At 41.7% G+C, this 7,928-nt stretch overlaps 1 non-coding gene across 1 annotated transcript; it reads right to left on the reverse strand.

Moving 5' to 3' along the window:
• Positions 1-3,254: 3,254 nt before the first annotated feature.
• Trnas-cga lies at positions 3,255-3,329 on the reverse strand. The gene has a single exon. It is a non-coding gene; the product is annotated as a tRNA-Ser (tRNA).
• Between the last annotated feature and the right edge of the window lie 4,599 nt (positions 3,330-7,928).

A 7,928-nucleotide genomic window follows, 5' to 3' on the forward strand; every position in this document is an offset into this window, starting at 1 on the left:
TAAGTCTCTCTTTTCGTAATCTAATTCCCAAGCATCACAATTTGACTACATTTCGTTATCATTGATTTGTTATTTTTGATGGTCACCCAATATCCTCCTTTCGAGACACTATTCACTCTGCTCCACTTCTGTTCCAAGTCCTTTGCTGTCTTACTGAATCACAGTATTTTTTCTCCCTGATCTTTAATTCTTATTCCCAATTTTTCTTTGATTTCCATTACTGCTTGCTCAATGTGTTGACTGAATAACGTTGGGGATAGGCTAAAATACTGCCTCACTCCGTGCTCATTCCTGTACATAAGAAAGGGAAAACAGCGGGCTCGCAAAGTTACAGACCAGTCTCCTTAACATCGGTATACCGCAGGTTTCTTCAGGATATAATCAGTTCGAATATATTAAATTTCCTTGGGATGGAAAAGGTTCTATTTACGTATCACTAAGGATTCAAAATGCATCGATCGAGCGAAATTCAGCTTGCCTTTTTCTCACACGATATCCTGAGAAGCATGCATTATGGGCAACAGAATCCACATTCCCAGACTTGTGGAGGGCGTTTGAAACAGCGCTCACTGCAAACTGTTAATGAAGTGTAAGTAGGCTCTTTAGGTTTTATGTTAGTAACGCCACGTAGCGCTATGTAAGTACTGTTTAGGTTTTTATGTTGGTAACGTCACGTAGCGCCCTGTATGAAAATCACTGAGTGTGCTGTGTGAAGTCTATGGCTGGTTTGCATTGTTGGAATATTTGCTATTGTAGTGTTGGGCAGTTGAACGTGAACAGCGTGTAGCGTTGCGCTGTTGGAGGTGAGCCGCCAGCAGTGGTGCACGTGGGGAGAGAGATGGTAGAATTTTGAGAGCGGACGATCTGAATGTGTGGCCATCAGAAAGAGTAAATCTGTAATATTAGATATCATGAACTGATATATATACATATATATATATGAGATGACTTTTGAACATTATTAAGGTAAATACATTGTTTGTTCTCTATCAAAATCTTTCATTTGATAACTATGTCTATCAGTAGTTAGTGCCCTCAGTAGTTAGAATCTTTTAATTAGCTGGCAGTATTGGCGCTGGCTGTATTGCAGTAGTTCGAGTAACGAAGATTTTTGTGAGGTAAGTGATTCTTGAAATTTATAGGTTATTGTTAGTCAGGGCCATTCTTTTGTAGGGATTGTTGAAAGTCAGAATGCGTTGCGCTAAAAATATTGTGTGTCAGTCTAGTGTTGATGAGAATACGTAAAGAGAGAAATGTCTGAGTACGTACAGTTCTGCTCAGCTGTTTGATAATCAAATAACGTAAGAGGTTTATCAGCACAGTTATTCATTAATTTTTCTAGGGGGACGTTTGAGAAGGACCGAGCATACGGAATAGGTTCTGAATTGTGTGAATGGCTTGAAGACAAAAGTGGCAGAACCCAGTACGTTGTCCTGAACAATGGGTATCTTTAGGAGTGCCCCAAGGATGACTGATAGAACCGGTCTTGTTCCTTAGATACATTAATGAACTGTTGGGTAGGCTGAGCAGCAATGTACGATTGTTTCCTCATGACGGTGTAGTGTACGGGAAGGAGTTGTCGTTGAATGACTATTGGAGGATATAGGATATACAGGATGACATAGACAAAATATCTGTTTGGTGTGATTAAGAGCAGTTTACTCTAAATGTAGAAAAATTTAATTTAATGCAGATGGATAGGGAAAGCAATCCCCTAATATTCGAATACAATAGTGATGTCCTGCTTGACAAATTACGTCGATTAAATATTTAGCAATAACGTTACAGAGCAACATGAAATGGAAAGGGCATCTAATGTCCGTAGCAAACGAGGTGAACTGTCGTCTTCGGTTTATTGAGAGAATTCCAAGAAATTAGCTGACATACACAGGAGACCGCGTACACAACACATGTGTGACCCATCCTTGAGTAATGCTAGAGTGTTTGGGCTTCGCACCAGCTCGAATTAAAGGAAGACATTGAACCAGTTCAGAGGACAGCTCCTATATGTGTTACCGGTATGCTCGATCGTCATGCAACTATCACCGAAATGTTCCGTGAGCTCAGATGGGAATCACTGGAAGGAAGAAGAAAATTTGTATAACCGTCATTTATGACTGATGGCAGGACAATTCCAATGCCTCCAACATACATTTCGAGTAAGGGCCGTGGAATCGAATGGAGAATGCCTAAAGTGGTGCAACGTACCCTAGGGATTGGAGAAACCAACCAGTTAAAACCGATGGCAGTATTTTATATCTGAATAACTGATCTCTTTCGGTATATGTGAGCCGTATTGCGGCACGTGTTGGTGCTGTCTATAGGCTTCCGCCATCTGTTGGAGGCCAGACGTTTCGTTTAGTTGGCATCGTTGCGGATTGCTTGTCTTCTTCTCATGCAGAGTGGCGCCTCTCGGTTCCGCAAGCGTTGCCTATCCTCTAGTGACAGCAGCAGCAGTTATGGATATGTGGTAAATGTTGCCCTATCTTTGGGGCGACATTTGTTTTTCCGGGTGGTGTGAGTGTGCCAGTTCGGTTGGGGACTCAGGAGGAGCCAGGTCCGTGCAGTGCCAGAACACGTCGGGACCGCTGGTGGCAAACATGGACTGCCGGATAGAAGAGCTGTGATCACGAGGGTGCACGACCTCGTCGTAAATCGGATCCAGAAAGCTTTAAGATGAGTGTATTTCAGTGCAAGTAGAGAAACCTCCACCACTGTGATATCTCACGATTCTCCAGTGACTTGGGTTCGTGTTGCTGCTCGTAGTGTTGCAGAGGCGAAGAGCAGCGAGTGCTTGGGGAAGGCGGATCTGCTTAGCTTACCCCGACTTCTTATTATTGTTTACTGCTTTCAACTTGTTACAGTTAGTTAAGTTCAAACAGCGGTAATTTCCATGCCTGCTGGCCGCTAGCACCCCAGTTACCTGCCTTGGGGGTTAGTGTATGTAACGGCAGTAAACGTTTCCTCGCCTTGCCGCTGCTGTTTGGTAAAGCGTGTAGTTTTGACAGCGTTCTTGATTGTAGGCCTGGTGGTGATTCTTCTACTCTGGTGGCAGTGGTCCCTTTCTCGTTCTGGGCGCTCTGAACACAGTATTCTGTTGACGTATTGTTGGCGTATTGTTCCATCGTTGCATTTGGTTTATCGAACGTCAGGTAGCTCCAGCAAGATTATCATTAGTCATACGTTAGACTAGTATGAGTTACCACCTTGTGAAGCGAAACTGTTCGTTGAAACTTCCTGGCAGATTAAAACTGTGCGCCGGACCGAGACTCGAACTCGGGACCTTTGCCTTTCGCGGGCAAGTGCTCTACCAACTGAGCCACCCAAGCACTTTACTAAAGCTGTGAGGACGGGTCGTGAGTCGTGCTTGCTATTGCATTTGCTGTTTTACAGCAGGTTTCTAAATTTTTTTATATTATTGCCGTTCCTGGCGTGTAAGGCCTTCTGCCGAGATCACAGTTGCTTGCGTTTAAAACATTACCTACTGTATCTGTATTTAATGGTAAATTGTTAAATTGTAACTCACTGAAAACCCTATTATTTACACAGTTGTTTATTCCTTCATTAATAACGTGTGGTATTTTTTATTTATTGTTGAGTCTGGAATTACTGGTTTAAAATAAATTGTGTGCAACTGTAAAAGGCTACCAATAGCAACTGATTACGGCCCCATCCACAATCGTAACCGAATTCCCTTGACTATCAGGTTTCAATATGTTTCGTCTCGGTTGCAAGAGATTTTTATTTTTTAGTTTTTACTAATAACTGGGTTAAACAGATGGTAAATCAATTTACCATAGCAGCAGTGCTAAAAGTTTGTTTCTGAACGAAATAGATCTTGACTTTCAGAGTCCTGCTCTACCCAAAAGCAGCGTTTCTTTATTTTTTCGGATGAGGCGTGAAGGATGTATGCCAAGTTTGCCATTTGCAGTTCAAAAATATTTATCCGTGGTTCTGTGGCTTCTGATACATTGGGATCTTCATTGAATGACACTGCTTCTCATAAAAGGAGTCGATTGACAGACTAAAACATTATTGAACGAGTATTCAGCAACAGACTGGACAGTAAATATTGACCAGTGGATTAATTCATTACTAAAACTTTAATGATTCTCAATAATCGATCCTGGTAATTGCTGTATTTTGCTTCCTACCTTACTTGTTCATCTGATATTTCTGAAAGAGCATTGTTGGTTCTATCAGCAGAAAATTGGCTGTATTCATGTTTTTGTACAAAGTAAATTAACATATTTGAGTATAAAACGGATTTTTCACTCGAAGTAGATAAAGAAAAAGAAGAAAGCTGCAACTTTTTCACAGAAACTTATTAAATGTCTGCCATTTCTATAAAAAAACAAAAGAAACAGGGAATTATGGCAGCAGTACTACTTTAAATACCTTAGAATTTATTCATGGTATATAATAGGAATTGAAAGTAGGTGATATTCTGCCTGAGGCTACAGAATACCTTCATCTCCTTGTAGCCCTTGGAAACGGACACTCAACACGAAAAATAGGTATCCTACCAGAGTGTCAACCTTTTAGCACTAACTATTTGCAATGTCCAAGTAATAGTTTGCTCCTCGATTACAACATAATTATTGAGCGAAGTTTAAAAAAATCGTTACGAGAATGAAGATGATTTTTTTGTTGTATTCCTCCTCTAATTACTCTTCGAGAAAAGAAGCGAACGGCCCACGAATTATGTTTTCTTTTGTTTATCTTTTTTATTTGATGTATTGTTTGTAGGTGACTTGTAACGTATGATGCAAATGTCTGAGGGAGTCTTAGAATTTTTCAGTCTTTCTTCGATGTCTACGTTTATTATTGGAAATGACAGCAATAAAAAACTAATAGTCAGTTAGTTGAGAAACTGGTTACGTTGACCGTCGGGTTAACCTGGATATAACAGAAAGAATGGCGTAACCGAAATCCGGTTGCTTCAGCTATAACCGCCATCTCTAAGTATCTACAGCCATACACGACATAGATGGATGCGTAGGATGTATGTAAATGTAGACGTAGATGTAGATGGCCCCATGCCAAATATCTTTCATATTCAGGGGCTGAACAAAAATATGAAAACAAAAAACAAACAAACACCGTCAGAACAGGCCTCGAAGGCCCAACGATACCAACGGGCCTCCTTATGCAGGTAACAGCCGCGTCTGCAGATGACGAGGTTGTGTTTGACGATGGACGGCACATGTGCAGTGTCCTCAATGCGCTGCAAGTGTTGCAACTTCTTTATTTAAATGTGTGAATCCGTACATAAATTGTGGAATGACTGAGAAAATGAAACTTGTACGTTATTAGATTCTGAAACAGCTGGGTAAAACTGAACTTACTGAGCCTACTTTCTCTTTACTATTTACTATCATGTCAACACTGACCCACAATATTCTAGCGCAGCGCAATCTGACTGCTGAAAAAAAATTATAACCTGACTTCGAATAATTAATTCAAAAGAATGGCCCTGACTAAAAAGAGATCTTAACAATAACCTGCACATTTCATTAAACACTTAACTCATAAAAATCTTCATTAGGCGAACTACTGCAATGCAGCGAGCGTCAATACTCCGACCTAAATAAAAGATTCTAACCACTAAAGCCACTACGTACAAATAGGCATGTGCTTAGCAAAGGAAAGATTTTGCTGCAAACCAAATAATGTATTTTTTACCTTAATAATGTCACCTCCAGTTCACAGACGAGCATAAATCGTCATTGACATCCAGTACGAAGATATATAATCATGAATAATTTTCAGTCTTCAAGTCGGATTCTTCCAGATCGTTAGCCTTCGCTAACACTTCAGACCTCTGCCCTGCATCAGTGCTAACTTCTCACCTTTAATATGCATCACTGCTGGCTGTTCACCTCCAACTGCCCAACAGTACTTCCATCACTTCTGGCGACTAACTTCCAGCTGCCCAACAGTACTGGCGATTAACTTCCAACAACGAGTCCGACCGGCCACAGAGTCTCTTACAAAGAGTAGTCAGAGATCCAATGCAAAGCGCTACACAGCGCTGCCAACACAGCAGCAGCCCACTTACAGTGTCAGTCGTGGTCAGGACAGCGTTCTGCGTAGTTGTGAGTGCGTTATGTCGGAGGCAAGTGCCATCAGACATGGGTAAATTGTTAATGCTCATATAGTGGGTGCTACCGTAACCAAAGTAATCGAAATGTTAGCGTTCCAGGAGGCACCGTGTCGAAGATTGTATGCCGCTTACAGTGAAAGCGGAAAAAATTATCAACCACTAAGTCAGGACGTGTGCAAATGCGTGTGTCGACTGATGGAGGTGGAGGGTCATTGAAGGTCACGACGAAAAATAAGAGGACGAGAACTGCATTAGTCACTGCAGAATAGACTAGAATTCAAAACCACTCATCGGTGATACGAATACTCGCAACAGGGAAACGTTTTTCCGAAACCATAAAACCTGGTCTATGGGGAAAGGAAGAGAGTCAGTTGGTCGAATGTGTCTCGCTTGAAACTGTTTCCAACTTCTAGCCCCGTTAACGTCGCAAGAATGAGACATGTTTGGGTTCGGTGATGATCTGGACAGACGTATCGTGGGATACCGTGGTAACCAAGCAAGGTCGCATTACTAGCAACGATTATGTGTGACCATTGTCGCTAAAGAGGTCCATCCCATGGTCCCCAATGGGGAACAAACACCATACCACGGGACGGATCTCATGAGCGACGATGGTCACACATAATCCTTGCGAGTAATGCGACCTTGCTTGGTTACCATGCTGACCATGTTCACACAGCTCACCTCGTCCAGGACTTGTCTACAAAGCACGAGAATGAATTATCGCATCTCCTTTGCCATCATAGTCACCAGATTTCAATAGCATTGAAACAAAAATGGTTCAAATGGCTCTGAGCACTATGGGACTTAACATCTGAGGTCATCTGTCCCCTATAACTTAGAACTACTTAAACCTAACTAACCTAAGGACATAACACACATCCATGTACGAGGCAGGATTCGAACCTGCGACCGTAGCGGTCGCGCGGTTCCAGACCGAAGCGCCTAGAATTGCTCGCCCACCCCGGCCGGCTAGTATTGAACCCCCGTGGTCTACGTTGGAGACAGGGTGCATGATCGATTCCCACCTCCATCGTTGTTACCTGAACTTGTCATGATTTTGCACTAAGAGTGGTACAAAATTCACTTGAAATTTATACAGGACCTGTACTTACCCATTCCGCGAAGAATGGAAGCTGTTTTGAATGTCAGCGCTTTTCCTATACCGTATTAGACACGGTAATGTGTTTAAGACGCTTCCATATTTCTGTCCACTACTTGTATGTGTCCATTAACGTAACTGTCGTTCGTTATGGTAAACTAATTGAGAAGAGGCACCAATATAAAATTATAGCTATTCAATGAGCTCTATTCAGTTCATCTCCCATGTTATCATGCTTATGGAGGCCATTACTGTCTCTAGTGTACTTCAAACAGGATGAATCACATGTGCCTAGCCTTCCAAGATAGACCCAGATATGTCAATTATATCGATATGTGCTTTTCGTTAAATTGTAGAAACGTGGTGAATTTTCTTAGACAAGTAATTTGTATCACATATTTTCCAAATTATGACATCGACTATTTCGTTTTGTTTTCTTAGTGAAGCAGCGTACAACTTTCTGTAACAGCGGAAACAGCTTTCGAAGAAGACATAAAATGTTGGTTTTGGTCTAACAGAAGCAACGTAACAGAAACACACCGATCTGTTCCACCGTCAGAAGAAGAGAATCCACGAACGTTTACCTAACTGTAAGCAAGCTCGATAATCATGCACGGTTCGTGTTTTTCCTACAACAACCGTTATATCGAGTCTCAAAACGTTCATACTGAGCTCTGACAAACGCTACAAAGCCTTCCGGAGAGACCAAACTGAACATTT

This window comes from Schistocerca piceifrons, chromosome 5 (assembly GCF_021461385.2).
Source record: "Schistocerca piceifrons isolate TAMUIC-IGC-003096 chromosome 5, iqSchPice1.1, whole genome shotgun sequence".
Lineage (NCBI taxonomy): Eukaryota > Metazoa > Arthropoda > Insecta > Orthoptera > Acrididae > Schistocerca > Schistocerca piceifrons.